The sequence below is a fragment of the Nicotiana attenuata genome, chromosome 9 (assembly GCF_001879085.1).
Source record: "Nicotiana attenuata strain UT chromosome 9, NIATTr2, whole genome shotgun sequence".
Taxonomy (NCBI): Eukaryota; Viridiplantae; Streptophyta; class Magnoliopsida; order Solanales; family Solanaceae; genus Nicotiana; species Nicotiana attenuata.
In genome coordinates, this window is record NC_031997.1 from 238,666 (window position 1) to 254,960 (window position 16,295).

Sequence of the window (16,295 nt, forward strand, 5' to 3'; positions counted from 1 at the left end):
ATTCTCAACTAGGAAGCTTTAAATTGGAAGAGTTGACCAAGTTTGACTTTTTAGTATTTGACCTCTGATTGGACTTACGAGCGTGTCCGGATTGTGATTTGGAGGTCCGCAGTTGAATTTGGCTCGAAATGGTGAAAGTTGGATTTTTGCAAAGTTTGACCGGTAGTGGACTTTTGATATCGGATTTGGATTGTGCTTCCGGGAATTGGTATAGCTTCTTTATGTCACTTGGGACTTGTGTGCAAAATTTGGGTTCATTCCGGGTTGATTTGCTATGTTTTGGCACGAGTTATGGAAGTTGAAAAGTTCAAAGTTCATCAAGTTTGAATTCAGGTGCGATTCATCGTTTCGATGTTGTTATGTGTGTTTTAAGGCCTCGAGTAGGTCCGTGTTATGTTACGGGACTTGTTGGTATACTTAGACGGGGTCCTGAGGGGCTCGGGCGTGTTTCAGATTGATTTCGGATTATTTTTCTTCATGTTGCTATTGCTGGTTGCTACTGGTTATGGTGTGACCGGACCTGCGGCTGGTTTGTACAGGTGCGATGGTCGCAGAAGCGTTAGAGGAGTCGCATAAGCGAGAAGAGGCTGGGTGAGGAAGATCGCAGAAGTAGAGAAAAGAGCGTAGGTGCGGATGCGCATGTGCGAGGAATTGGAAGCGCAAGTGCGAAAGTCTTCGTAGAAGTGGAATTTGATACCGCAGGTGCGGGGGGTTGCTGGGCAAGGCCATTTTCATAGAAGCGAAGTTTTCCCGCAAAAGCGAAGGTTGCAGATGCGGCCACTTGACCGCAAATGTGGAATTGCTGGGCAGAATGTTATAAGTTCAATGGTTGGTCGTTTTATCACATATTGAGCTATGGACTTCGGAATGGAGCAATTTTTGGAGCAATTTTCATCACAAGGATTGGGGTAAGTATTCTACACTCGGTTTTGATTACATTTCATGAATCCATCTTCATTTTTAGCAAATGGTTGATGAATTTAAAGAGGAAATTGGGGGTATTGGCCTAAAGTTTCATAATGTGAATTTTTGAGTTTTGAACATCGATTCAGAGTCAGATTCGAGTGAAACTAGTATGGTTGAACTCGTAATTGAATGATTTTGTAATGACCCGACCGGTCGTTTTGAGCATTTGCACTTCGCTCGCTAGTTCTCGGGCATGACTAGCCCCGTATGATGTATTATAACTTTTGTGAATCGTCGGTTTTGGTTTTCAGGTTAATCAGAACAGATATGGAAGAATGATTCTCAACTGAAGCTTTAAATTTGAAGGTTTGACCAAGTTTTGACTTTTTAGTATTTGATCTAGGATTTGGATTTTTATAATTTGGTTAGATCTGTTAGGTGATTTTGGACTTGGGAGCGCGTCCGGAATATGATTTAGAGGTCCGTGGTAAAATTAGGCTTGAATTGGCGAAATTGGAAATTTGGCGTCTCTCGGTCGGCAGTGGAAATTTTGATATCGGGGTTGGAATGGAATTCCAGAAGTTGGAATAGGTTCGTAGTGTCATTTGTGACGTGTGTGCAAAATTTCAGGTCATTCGGATGAGGTTTGGTAGGTTTTGGCATGGTTTGCGAAATTCGGAAGTTTAGGCTTAGGCTTGAATCCGAGGGTGATTCGGTGTTTTGATGTTGTTTTGAGTATTCCGAAGGTTCAACTAAGTTTGAATGTTGATATGTGACGTGTTGGTATGTTTGGTTGGGTCCCAAGGGTCTCGGGATGATTTCGGATGGTTAACGGAGAATTTGGATGTGGAATTATGCAGCTGAAGCTGCTGCTTCTGATGTTTCCGCACTTGCGGAGTGGGAACCGCTGGTGTGAGGCCGCTGGTGCGCTTAGAGAACCGCAGATGTGGAAATGGTAGGCCAGGGCTTGACCGCAGATGCGAAGGTTGGCCGCATCCGCGAGGTCGCAGGTACGACATAAGGGCCGTAGATGCGGATATAGTGCAGTAAGTGAGTTCCGCACCTGCGAGGGAAATTCCGCAGGTGCGGTGCCGCAGAAGCAAAAATGTGACCGCAGGTGCGGTTTTGCTGGGCAGAAAACCCCAGCTCGAGGTTTTGTTCTTCATTTTTCGATCTTGGGCTTGAGGAACTCGGGAGAGAGGCGATTATTAAAGGAATTTGAAGGAGCAACATTGTGGTAAGTGATTCTAACCTGTAATGGTTTAAATTTCATGAATCTATGGTTTCATTCATCATCTAATTGAGAAGTTGAGCTAGAAATTTGGGAATTTAGGCCTTGAAAATTGGAGAGCGAATTTTTGAGGGTTTGAGTGACCAAATGAGGTCGGATTTTGATAAATTTTGTATGTATGAACTCGTGAGTGGATGGGATTTATAGTTTTGTGACTTTTGTCGGATTCCGAGACGTGGGCCTGGGGGTCGGGTTTGGGTGAATTTTGAGATTTTGGTCTAAATTGATAGTTTTTCGTATGGAATTGGTTCCTTGGCCTATATTGATTACATTGTATTGCTTTTAATTAGATTCGGGACGTTTGGAGGCCGATTCCAGAGGCAAGGGCGTAGTGGAATAGGGATTTGACCGGTTTGAGGTAAGTAAAGATTGTATATCTTGTCCTGAGGGTATGAAACCCTAGATTTCACATCGTTTCACTATTTTGAGGTGACGCACATGCTAGGTGACGAGCGTGTGGGCGTGCACCATTGGGGATTGTGACTTGGTCCGTCCCGTAGTAACTATTAAGTTGCGTATTTGACTGAAAACTATATGATACTTATGTGATTTAGAAAAAATTTCTGTAATTGGGCTGAATGCCATATTTGGGCCTTGTGCCAAAGCTGTTTGGACCCTTAGGGGCCTTTTCATATTATTCTCTTACTGTATTGATTTAAGATCTATACTCAGTCATGTTGTGTTTATTGATTTCATAATTCAGTCTTTATTTCCCCGTTTTGATGCATAGAATGTTATTTTGGGCTGAGCACCCTGTTTTTACTGATGGCTCGAGTGGCTTGAGAGGTTTATGACTGAGTGAGGCCGAGGGCCTGTTCTTGTGAGGATATTTATGGGATCGGGCTGCACGCCGCAACATGTTGTTACTGATTTATGACTAAGTGAGGCCGAGTGCCTGGTTGTGAGATATTGAGACTATGGCACGTGTGTCCGTGCAGCACGTGAGTTGTCCGTGCGGATTATGATAGTGATGTTATAGCACGTGAGTTGTTCGTGCAACACGTGAGCTGTCCGTGCGGATTATAGCGCTTGGGCTGTAGGAGCCCCTTCGGATTCTGCACACCCCCAGTGAGCGCGGGTACCCTGAGTGAGTGATATGATGTTTTGCCCGAGGGGCTGCTCTTAATTCATGTTGTGCCCGAGGGGCTGTTTACGAGCGATTGTGAGGTTTGCCCGAGGGGCTGTTTATGATTCATGTTTGCTTGAGGGGCTGTTCACGAGTGATGTTTTGCCCAAGGGGCTATTCATGTTTCATCATTTTTTTACTCACTGTTTCATCACTTTGTTGGAAAAATTGTTGAAAGATGTTTTAAAACGGTTTTAGTGAAACTGGATTTTTTAAACGAGATGATTTGACTCACATACTGATTTGAAAGCATGTTGTACTTACTGAGGTTTCATAATGTGGACTTTATGTATTTCCTACTGCTCAGTCTTTATTTACTTTTATTACTTACTGAGTTGGCATACTCACATTACTCCCTGCACCTTGTGTGCAGATCCAGAGGTTGCTGGACGTGCTAGCGAGTGTTGATATCATCCATCGCGGATCTGTCGGAGTTAGCAAGGTAGCTGCATGGCGAACGCAGCCCTGCTTTTCTTCCTCCTATCTTCCTATAGATGTTATTAGTTTTTTTCTAGACTGTATTGGTCTAGTATTATTGGACAGTTCTTAGTAGATGCTCATGACTCGTGACACCCCGATGTCGGGCTTTCTTTCCGCACTGTTGTTTTGATATAAACTCCTTATGAAGGTTTATCGTTAAATAGCTTGATTTTATCTTAAAAATGGAAATATTGATTGGTTTTGGTAATGTGTCGGCTTGCCTAGTACCACGATAGGCGCCATCACGACATGGTAGATTTGGATCGTGACAAGTTAGTATCAGAGCCTAGGTTACATAGGTCTCACGGGTCATGAGCAGGTTTAGTAGAGTCTCATGGATCGGTACGGAGACATCTGTACTTATCTTCGAGAGGTTGCAGAACCTTTAGGAAATTCCACATTCTTGAATTCTTATTGTGCGACATTGATTCATCTTGAAGCGTAACTCCTTGAATTATTTCCACGCATTCGTGTGCGCAAATGAGCGCTCGGTATTAGCTGTGCATCGACGACTTGTGATTCCCTGGATGAGGTGCAAGATGTGATTCTGTGTGTTGATGTTGGGCCAGTCTGGAGGACTTGAGGCCGGGTTCTGACTGTAGCTTGAGCACTGAGGTGTTGATTGTGTGAGCACGTGCTTTTGGATTTATATGTTCGATAGTGTCCCTATTAGTGGAAGTGATGGCTGGATGGCTACGGATGAGTATGATGTGACTGCGAGATGTGTTCAGATTGTTCGAATGTGGCAAGAAGAGTTTATTGGAGATGTAGCAATAAACTCTCATATAGTTTAGTTGTGTGGTGAGGTAGATCTTCATGCTGTGTTATGAGTTCAGACTTAGGGGGATTAAGTGATTGCGTAATAGTTATAACTATGGAGGAGTATAACGAGTTACCAGTGTGAGGCCAAGCAGGTGGGTTATCTCCTGCGGGGTGTTCTGAGGTTTGTGTGATCCCTATGTTATTTGTTGGGAGTTCCCTTTTACCAGAGAAATATACGTGTTGCAATTTGAGTTTGGATCGCTTATGAGATTGGGCTTGACTGTTACGAGGGTGAATGCGAGATTTGCAGATGATTTAAAATACTAGATGGTTTGTGTTGCATGAGCTTATGAAGGATTTAGTTGAATCTCACTATGGTATTATGGGAGTAATAGAGTGTGTGCATTGTGAGTTTTTGTGTGTTTTGATCTATGGCTTTGAGCCAAGTGAGGGAGTCTGCTATTGATAAGTTGAATGCACGGCTAAGTGTCGTATTAGTTTCAGTTTGAGGTATACTGGTGAATCAGTTATGACTTGCAGAGGTTGAGATCAAGGATGACTCAAGTAAAGGGGATTTATGGATACGAGTTGTATTAGGCTTTATGAGTTTATTAGAAACATGGAATGATGTGAGTTGTTATTGGTGAAGGATATAATGTGCGTGGAGCAGAAATTTATCTAGTGGCATTAAGGTGGGGTTATTTCCTTAGGTGTTGCTGTACTAATGGGACCCAGGTCGTTCGGTTCATTTGATTAGTTAATTGAGACCTGAATAGAGTGGATGACTCTCGAGAATGGTTCTAATGGATTCAAGATTTATATGTAACCAGTGGGGATCTTCAGGATGTGTAATTGGCTAGAAACTAAGGTTTACATTGGAGGGTGTCAAGACTTGTGGCATTTCTACATCATTATGGATTCTACATATAAGTATCAGGAAGGTGAAGGTATTGGCTTTAGATTCGCAGGAAGTCTCTTCAGAGTAAGTATTTTGAATATGGTGCCTTTGGGGATATTTAAGAGAGTATTCAACGGCTTATGAGCCTTAGACGGAGTGGTTTTATGCTTGGATCTCGTGTGGTGAGTCTAGGTGAGGATTTGTGGTGTTATGGCAAGGAGAAGTGTCAATTTGAAGGTAATTCAGATGGAACTCGGATAGATAGGACAGCTTGGTAGTAGGTTGGATCGGCATGGTAATGGGTATGATTAGTTCTTTGGGAGTTTATGAGGTAATGGGTTTCTACAGGTATTTCACGGCAATGCTCTTGGGTTTTTGGTGACCTACGTAGCTTGGTTGAGTTAGAAGGATTCAGTCCTGACGGTTTGGTTTTGTGCCAATGGGGTTCGGAAAGTTCCTGATGGTTTCTACCATGGTTAGAGATGTGTATTTTTCTACTGGCGTGAGGAGCATGTGATGTATAGTGATTTTCTCCTAGATGGGATCAAATGGAAAGTTCTTGGCTAGTTGAGTACGTAGTTGCTTGTGGCTCGGAACGGATTATGAAGTTCTCACATTTATCATAGGATGGCATGTGTGAGCACGTGATTTTTGCCCTAAGTGAATTACTCCCAAAAATTCAAACAAAATGATTTTCTTCATTATTCTGCAATTTTGTGAATTTTTGTGTTATTTTCTGTTAATTGATTGCATTTATTTGTGCATTTTAATTCACATGAAAAATAAAAATTTTAATTACATTCGACATTTGCATTTAGGAATAATTAGTGATTGAGTTGTTTTAGAGCAAATATGAAGAAAATGACAAAAATGGTCCATTTTTGCATTTTTAATTATTAATGGTTGAGTTTACTTTTAATAGGATTTAATCAATCTTGTAGGAATTAATTAGCTTAGTTTTGGCAATGAACTAGGTTTCATTTTTATTCTTTGCATTTTATAAAATCAGAAAGATACAAAATATATATACTAAAATGAAAACAAAAAAATAAATAAAAGAAAAGAGAAAACAATTTAATATAAGGAAAATAATAATAAAAGAAAATAGATAACAAAGGTGGTCTCATCAGGCCACCCATTTTTGGGCTAAAATTGAGCCCAAATCTTCCACATCCACTTGAATTTTACCCAGCCCAGACCCGTGAATTGACCCGGTCCAGCCCCCGGTGCCTGAAACGACGCTGTTTTGATGATGATAGATCTGAGCCGTCGAGGATTCATCATCCAACGGCTCAGAACGGGGGTCGTTTTAATATAAAAATATCGGAGACTCCCCCCCTACCCCCTTTCCGTCTCTCAGAACCTCACCGCACCCAACCCTGTTCTCCGTCGCCGGCTCCACCCAATTCCGCCACCGGAAATCGTCTCCGCCGGCGGCGTTCACCCAATGACCCTGAAAATTGCACCATAGATTCCCCATGTCCTCCTCTTTCCAAATCCCAAACCCCCATAGCTCAAATCCTACTCGATCGCCTCAAATCTACCAAACCCTAGGCGCCGCCACCACCGTGCACGGCGGCGCCGCCGTCCAAACTAACCCAAACTTACACCACATATCCTCCTCATTTTTTTTTTCACGAATCCATACTCTATAACCCTCGAATCTCACTGAGCTCCCTCGAATTTCAGATCGAAGGTCAACTCGGGAACCCTAAATTCTTAAAGTTCAAAGAGCGTTGATTATTGGACTATAATAGTCCTTAATCTTGTGTTTCCTCATGGAAACACACGGTTGAGGACGTTTTAGTCCAAATAATTCCAAGGATGGCCAGATTTTCTTTCAGTTTCAAATCTAGGTATTTCTTTAATTTTTCCTTTTCTATTTTTCTTTTGAGTTGATTGTTATTGTTCAATTAGATTTTGTTATTGTTGTTCATAATTAATTTGCATTATGTTCTTAGGGTTTATTCTGATTTTAGTCCATAAATCGATCCTGTTCTTAGTGTTTGTTTTAGTTCATATTAGGTTAGTTTTGATTCATGGTTCAATAAGTTTGCTTTCTTAGTTTGATTATGCCTGTGATTATGCTTGATTCCATGAGTTTTCGTTTCTGATTTTTGTTAGTTTTGATTTTTGTTCTAAGTTTTGGTTAATCTTGCTTTGTGATGTTAGTTTAATTTTGTCTCGAATCTATTTTGACATATGGTTTTCGTTTCATTGATTTCAATTTTTATTTCAGTAGGTGAGTTAATCAGTATGGTTGATGTCAGTTGGTTCATAGCTGATAATTCTAGTCCCTCAAAGAACTTTAACTAAGGTAAAGGGGTTTTGGTTGGGTTAGTAATTTTAGGGTTATTCAAGGGTAGTTTGGGCAGTGGAAATGGCTCAGTCTGTTAAGGCTAGTAATTTCAGAACTCAATTGAGGGCAAAATAGGTATTTTAAAGGAAGGAAAACTAAACCTGAAATGCCTAGAACATTGTAGAAGGGGTTTTAAGATGAGAATTTTCAGAAAATAAATGCACTTACTTGAGTAACAAGTCAGGAATAAGAGGGCTAAGTAGGAAAAACTAAATTTTAAAAGAGGGACTAATAAGCAAAAGGAAAATCTGATAGAGCTTCATTTGTGCCTATAAAAAGGCATGCACCTTGCCTTCATGAATAAGTTTGGAAACCCAAAATCCCCCCCCCCCCCAAAAAATAGTCTCTGCAATTTTAACAGATCTAAAATTGGAGATTCAAAATTCAAAAAAAACAAAAAAATACAAAAAAAAAACAGTAGAAAAGCTCTATATAAAAAACACTGTTCCATTAGAGTTTTCTTCAATTAAGTTGAATTCCAGCATTTCCGTCGGATCTCCAGCTCGATTAGGATCCAAAATAGTGTACAATTCCTACTGGTATTCTGTAGTCGAGTTTTGAAGGTTTTTGAGTCAGTTTCAAAGTGAACCTGATCTGTTCGAGCTTGTTATATTGGATGTGCTAATCACTGGGTTAATAGCTGGGTTTATGAGGCGGTTTCGGTGCCAAAATTGCTTTGTTGTTGCTGTTTAACATTGCTGTCTATCCACCTGCTGCTACTGACCTCTCATTCTTCTTATATTTTCAACATCCAGGTACACCTTTGAACCTTGTATTGGTACATCTTTGAAGTTGAAATGCTGCAATAAAATATATCATCCATTTGCTTCCGGAAATTTATGTGTTCAAGCTGTCTTAGTAGAATAGTTAATAGATGATGTGTACTTGTTTAGCTTTACTTTTGATTTGTGTTTACTTTGTATAATTGGACCAAAATGGACTGTGTAAACTGCTACTTATCAGATTCATATGAATTTTTGGTTTCCTGTTAGGTTAATAGAATAGTTCACGCTAGTAGTAGTTAATTTCCTGTTGGTTGTTTTTCGTAAATCTGTCTAAAAAGTGACTCATAAACGAGATAAAACTTGTAGTAGTTATTTTCACTTTCAATCAGTAATCAAATAGGACTGTGCTGGACGGTATTGAACTGCTCTGAATTTCAGTAATGTGAAAGTATCATATTCAGAGATATTTGGTCGCCTAAGTTTCATGTTAATTAGGAAGGAGGTAATCTGTGTCATAATTGTATTTTGTATGTTAGCTTCAAAATTAAACTTCAATACGTTCATTCACAAGTGACAAAGTCACAGTCTAGCCAAATAGGATCCTGAATTTGTTGTTAAGCCTTGCACTGCTTGCCTCTAGAATTAAAGGATTGTGTAGTTGTCTCCTTGAACAGTTCTGAGTGTCTAAAATAGCAGAATCACGGTGTTAACTAATTGACTTGAAATGGTGGCAGCATGCTGGTTCGTTTACTTCATTTTTGTTTCATGATTAGTATTAAATCTGGTTTCAATTCGAACTTCGATTCTGGGCTCAAACACAAAAGCCTGAACGACCACAATTCATTTTTTAACTGAAATACCCGCACCAGCACGCCCCAGGCCTGGACCTTTCATCACAGGCCCAAATAAATATTCCCCTTTTTGGTATATAAAATCTGGGCTGATTTAGACCAATTGCTGAAATGCCTTATCTTTTAGTTACTAATTTGTTGGGTTCAATTGATTTGAGATTGAATAATGAGAATTTAGCCTCGAGTTTATTAATTAATCAGGGCTATTTTTATTATTAGAGACAACTTGAATAGAAAATTGTAATTTGCTTTAGGTTTGCCCTTTTTAAACAATAAGAATGAGATGAGCCTCGCTAAACAAAATCCACAAATCGCGGGGCCCTCGATAAATGTTTATACAAAATACCTAGACTTCTGGATGGGCCGTTTAGCGAATTTCACGGCCTTCCCCAAAGATAATAACGCGATAGTCTCTTTAGGCATGCATTTTAAATAATTTTACATTCCTAAATACGGGTGCACATTTATGTGACCCAAATCCAAATCTCAACGAAGTTGAAATATGTCGAAAACCACGGGTGCATTTATGTGATGAGGTTCGAGACATGTTTTCACGACGTTACAATTCCCTTAAAATAAACAACAATAATAAAAGCGGTTCAAAGTCAAAGGCATATAGGTTAAAATATGTATTAAAATCAAATAAATAAGCCAAATATGACAGTTGAGAGACCGTGCTAGAACCACGGAACCCGGGAATGCCTAACACCTTCTCCCGGGTTAACAAAATTCCTTACTTGGATTTCTGGTTCGCGGACTGTTAACAGAGTCCCTCGGTTCGGGATTCAACCGGTGACTTGGGACACCATTAATCTCCCAAGTGGCGACTCTGAATCTTAATAATAAATCTCATTCCGATTGTCCTTTAAGTGGAAAAACTCCTTTATACCCTTTTCGGGGGTGTATTGAAAAAAGGAGGTGTGATAGCATGATATATGCGGTATGTTGTGTAGGATTGAGATTTGCATGTGTAAGGTCACGGTTCAGTTCTGAGAGGAAGGTCATAATTTCTTAGGCATCATGGACAGTTCAGATGACTAGGTAAATAATATTACTAATTGGTATGGTGGGATGAGAGTATACCTTCGGAAAGGGGCGACATGTTTGAGTTATGGATACTTCATTGGTATTGCGGCACTCTCTTATTTGATCGATTGCTGGAGTTCAAATTTTGCCTTGTGACACAGAAGAATTTTAGAAGTATTCCTCGTGGGATGACCGTGTAATTGGCGAAGTGTGAACATTCAGGCAGTGGAGTCGAGACCAGAGATGGTGATTCGTATGTTCTATGGATTGGGAGACTGAGAGTTCTTGTGAGTATATTGTTTCGTGGTTGTGGACTGTAAAAATGTAGCCAAGGTTAGCCAGAGGTTAGTATGTGTTGTGATTCAGTCATTGTAGACTTTCGGAGGGTATTTAGCTGTTGTGGGTGACCAGAGTTGATTTAGGGTCCATTGGTAGTCCTGTATGGATGTGTGTTCTGCACCGGGTCGGATTTGTTGACTCCGAGTTGCTATTTTGTTGAGGGATGTGCCATTCGATTGTTATTGAGCTTATTTGTGTTCTGGAGTGATCTACGAGTTACCCTTCTGTGTTACGAGTAGTTGTGATTGTTGGTTATATGCACATATGGTGCGGTTCTATTGGGGTATTATAGCGGATTTTGAGAGGGAAGAGTATTAGGTATTGCTTGGTGGACGGCGTATTGGTTAGGTTCTTTCGTGTTTCGTGTGGTGTTATGTCATTTGACTCTCATGGTTATGGTGATTCACTTTTGGTACTGGACATCAATTGCGCGTGGTTGTTGATTTTGGGCGTGGTGACTTGAGGTGTTTCATGTGGACCAGTGTTTGGATAGGGTCGCGCATTGCAGCGAAGTTATGTTGGGATATGATCCTTCGGGTTAGATTCGTGTGTTCTTGTTCTACGGTGTGTGATGGGTTCTTGGCATTGTGTTGAGGTGGTACTGGTGAGCTTGCGGTACAACTCTCTCATTTAAGTAATTTTCCATGATTTGAGTACCTTTGGATTGTTGCTTTTTGGTGCACGGATTGCACGGATTGTGGCTTTAAATCGTATTGATGTGTCATGTCACCAGAGTAGTCGTGTTGGATGAGATAAGGTCATTGAACCTAGAATGAATACTATTGGATTCGATTTCAGCATGTAGGAAGGATAATATCGGAATTTGGCTTAGAAATTTACTACGGTCCTTACCGACAGAGAGGGAACTCCATGACTGGTTGATCGGAGGAATGATTATGATTTTTGCGTGTTTCTTTCATCATCGGCAGTATACAAAAGTGTTGGAATGAGGCTTTGTTTGATAAGAGGTTTATTATCGGTATTGGGTTGTTTGAGCAGCTGCTGTGACTAGAAGTTATCGCTATAAGTGTTTGAGTTATGTGGTATGTCATGTGATTTCATCTTGAATTGCGGTTATGGCTTGATATAACATGTTCCGACTTATTCAGTGTGTAGATGTGAGATTCTGATCTTATAGATAATTTCGGAAGTGGAAATTTGATTCTAAGGTTATGGGCTAGGGTGAGTTGTAATATTTCAGTTATGTTGTACTATTGGACCTATGTGAGATAGGGTGACGTGGGATCACCCCCATATGTGCATAGTGAGGTTATACAGCGATTTGATGGTTTTCGGAACAACTCTGGGCACGTTCGAGGACGAACATATGTTTAAGTGGAGGAGGATGTAACGGCCCGATCGGTCGTTTTGAGCATTTGCACCTCGCTCGCTAGTTCTCGGGCATGGCTAGCCCCATATGATGTATTATGACTTATGTGAATCGTCGGTTTTGGTTTTCATGTTAATCGGAACAGATATGGAAGAATGATTCTCAACTTGAAGCTTTAAATTTGAAAGGTTTGACCAACTTTTGACTTTTTAGTATTCGACCTCGGATTATGATTTTTATGATTTGGTTAGCTCCGTTAGGTGATTTTGGACTTGGGAGCACGTCCGGAATGTGATTTGGAGGTCCGTGGTGGAATTAGGCTTGAATTGGTGAAATTGGAAATTTGGCGTCTCTCGGTCGGCAGTGGAAATTTTGATATCGGGGTCGGAATTGAATTCCGAAAGTTGGAATAGGTTCGTAGTGTCATTTTGTGACGTGTGTGCAAAATTTCAGGTCATTCGGACGAGGTTTGGCAGGTTTCGGTGTCATTTGCAGAATTCGGAAGTTTAGGAGTTCTTAGGCTTGAATCTGAGGGTGATTCGGTGTTTTGAGTATTCCGAAGGTTCGACTAAGTTTGAATGTTGATATGTGATGTGTTGGTATGTTTGGTTGGGGTCCCGAGGGCCTCGGATGATTTCAGATGGTTAACGGAGAGTTTGGATGTGGAATTATGCAGCTGAACCTGCTGCTTCTGATGTTTCCGCACCTGCGGAGTGGGAACCGCAGGTGTGAGGCCGCAAGTGCGCTTAGAGAATCGCAGATGCGGAAATGGTAGGCCAGGGCTGGACCACAGATGCGAAGGTTTGGCCGCATCCGCGAGGTCGCAGGTGCGACTTAAGGGCCGCAGATGCGGATATGGTGCAGTAAGTGAGTTCTGCACCTGCGAGGGAAATTCCGCAGGTGCGGTGCCGCAGAAGCGGAAATGTGACTGCAGGTGCGGTTTTGCTGGGCAAATAACCCCAGCTCGAGGTTTTATTCTTCATTTTTTGATATTGGGCTTGAGGAACTCGGGAGAGAGGCGATTTTGAAAGGAATTTGAAGGAGAAACGTTGGGGTAAGTGATTCTAACCTATAATGGTTTAAATTTCATGAATCTATGGTTTCATTCATCATCTAATTGAGAATTTGAGCTAGAAATTTGGGAATTTAGGCCTTGAAAATTGGAGAGCGGATTTTTGAGGGTTTGAGTGACCAAATGAGGTCAGATTCAAAATATTTTTGTATGTATGGACTCGTGAGTGGATGGGCTTTCTAGTTTTGTGACTTTTGTCTGATTCCGAGACGTGGGCTCGGGGGCCGGCTTTGGGTGAATTTCGGGATTTTGGTCTAAATTGATAGTTTTTCATATGGAATTGGTTCCTTGGCCTATATTGATTACATTGTATTGCTTTTGGTTAGATTCGGGACGTTAAGAGGCTGATTCCAGAGGCAACCAGTTTGAGGTAAGTAATGATTGTAAATCTTGTCCTGAGGGTATGAAACCCCGGATTTCACATCGTTTCACTATTTTAAGGTGACGCACATGCTAGGTGACGAGCGTGTGGGCGTGCACCTTTGGGGATTGTGACTTGGTCCGTCCCGTAGAACCTATTAAGTTGCGTATTTGACTGAAAACTAGATGATACTTATGTGATTTAGAAAGAACTTCTGTAATTGGCCTGAATACCATATTTGGGCCTTGTGCCAAAGCTGTTTGGTCTCTTAGGGGCCTTTTTATATTATTCTCTCACTGTCTTGATTTAAGATCCATACTCTGTCATGCTGTGTTTACTGATTTCATAACTCAGTCTTTATTTCCCCGTTTTGATGCATAAAATGTTATTTTGGGCTGAGCACCCTATTTTACTGATAGCCCGAGTGGCTTGAGAGGTTTATGACTGAGTGAGGCCGAGGGCCTGTTCTTATGAGGATATTTATGGGATCGGGCTGCACGTTGCAGCATGTTGTTACTGATTCATGACCGAGTGAGGCCGAGTGCCTGGTTGTGAGATACTGAGACTATGGCACGTGTGTTGTCGGTGCAGTACGTGAGTTGTCCGTGCGAATTCTGATATTGATGTTATAGCACGTGAGTTGTCCGTGCAGTACGTGAGTTGTCCGTGCGGATTCTGATATTGATGTTATAGCACGTGAGTTATCCGTGCAGTACGTGAGTTGTCCGTGCGGATTATAGCGCTTGGGCTGTAGGAACCCCTCCAGAGTCTGCACACCCCCAGTGAGCGCGGGTACCTTGAGTGAGTGTAATGATGTTTTGCCCGAGGGGCTGTTCTTGATTCATGTTGTGCCCGAGGGTCTGTTTACGAGCGATTGTGAGGTTTGCCCGAGGGGCTGTTTATGATTCATGTTTGCCCGAGGTGCTGTTCACGAGTGATGTTTTGCCCGAGGGGCTGTTCACGTTTCATCATTTTTTTGCTCACTGTTTCATCACTTTGTTGGAAAAATTGTTGGAAGATGTTATTTTTGAGATTTATATACTGCTGAAAATGATATTTTTATGAGTACTTCTCTTGGAGAAAATAGTTCTAGGGGTAATGAGTCTGAAGAGGTAATGGAAGCAGTTGTAGAAGAATATGAATCAGTAAATTCAGCAGGTAATCATTATTTTTATTGATCTTAGTCACCTCTATCGATATTTTTACTTCACCAAATTTCTTTAATCTTCTAGGTTCCAACGGTGTGAAAAGAAAAACTAGAGGTCCTACATGGTGCGTGCAAATAATTAATCTAAAGGAGGGACAAAAACTGTGGACATCAACTAAAGGTGCAACACATCCAAGTCATGTTGTATCCTTCTTCATATCCAGCAAACTCTTTTCTGTCGTATCCAAATCTCCCGTCGTATGATAGCCAATGTTCCAAATTAAGTCCGCAGAACTAGTCACTATCCACCATAAATCCCAAAAAGCGCTCTAACTTTTCTCAAGGCGTGTAGCTATCCTATCACAGAATCCACATGCTACTCTGTCACTCTCCCACTTTAGTCAAACCCTCTCCTTTAAGCAACTACTCGACTTCTGCTTCTTCCACCTGGCCTTCTAGAGATTTAACCACCGCAAGACACCTCCCACTTGTTCTTCCTCATCCTTCGCCGCCAACTGTTGCCTCAAATAAAAAATCTATCTCTGTAGCACTTGAACCAATAGATCGATACTAACTTTAAACCTTTCCGAGAATCATCCTTCTCGAGCCATCAACACCAGGAACACCGATCCAACCCTGAACCGCCGCACACCGCGATCTCTGATAGTCGCTACTCAGCCCTAAAGGCGAATTGAAGAAAATCATAACACCGGCGAACTTAACATATTCAACAAGGACAATGACACCACATCACAGATGAAAATTCCACCACGCTCGAAAATACCCTCGTTACTCCATAACCTAAACTTGAACATTTATAGTCCGATTGTCTTTCCTCTGCCAGAAATAAAATACCGAATCTCTAAATCATGCCCTGAGTAAAACTTCTTTCAGGTCATTCCCTGCCCCGACACATAGACAAGCATCCTACCATCACATCAATACTGTGCAATAACAACTCATGAGCATCATAGCAAACTGGGCATAGCCTTAAGGCTCTCATAAGTACAGCTACTGAGCTGAAATGACATAAAATCCTTCCGCAAGGCGACGACAATAGCCCAATCAATCACGCAGGTAGAAACATCCTGCACCGTATCTGTAGTACCATAAAAATTCCTCGATTCCCAATCTATAACAAGTGCTTCACGTCGCATAAGATTGAATAGGAAGGAAATGAAGGCATAAGCCTCAGAGGAATCAAATTGCACGATGAGGAATCAATAAGGGAAGTGCTCCTAACAGCCCTGTATCCTCTCGAACATAAGTACAGACGTCTCCGTACCGATCCGCAAGACTCTACTAGACTTGCTCATGACTCATGAGACCTAAGTGAACCTAGTGCTCTGATACCATGTTGTCACGACCCAAAATCTATTAAAGGTCGTGATGGCGCTGGACACCACCGTCAGGCAAGCCAACACTAAATAATTAGAAAAATTCTTATTTTAATATTTCTGAAATAATAAATTTCATTCAATTTAACTGGTAAAAGATGAACTTTACAGAATAGTAATAACGTTTTCAAATTTCAACACTAAGTATCCCATAGTCATCCCAGAACCCGGTGTCACAAGTGCATGAGCATTTACTAAGCAATAAAATAAAACGCAATAACTGTC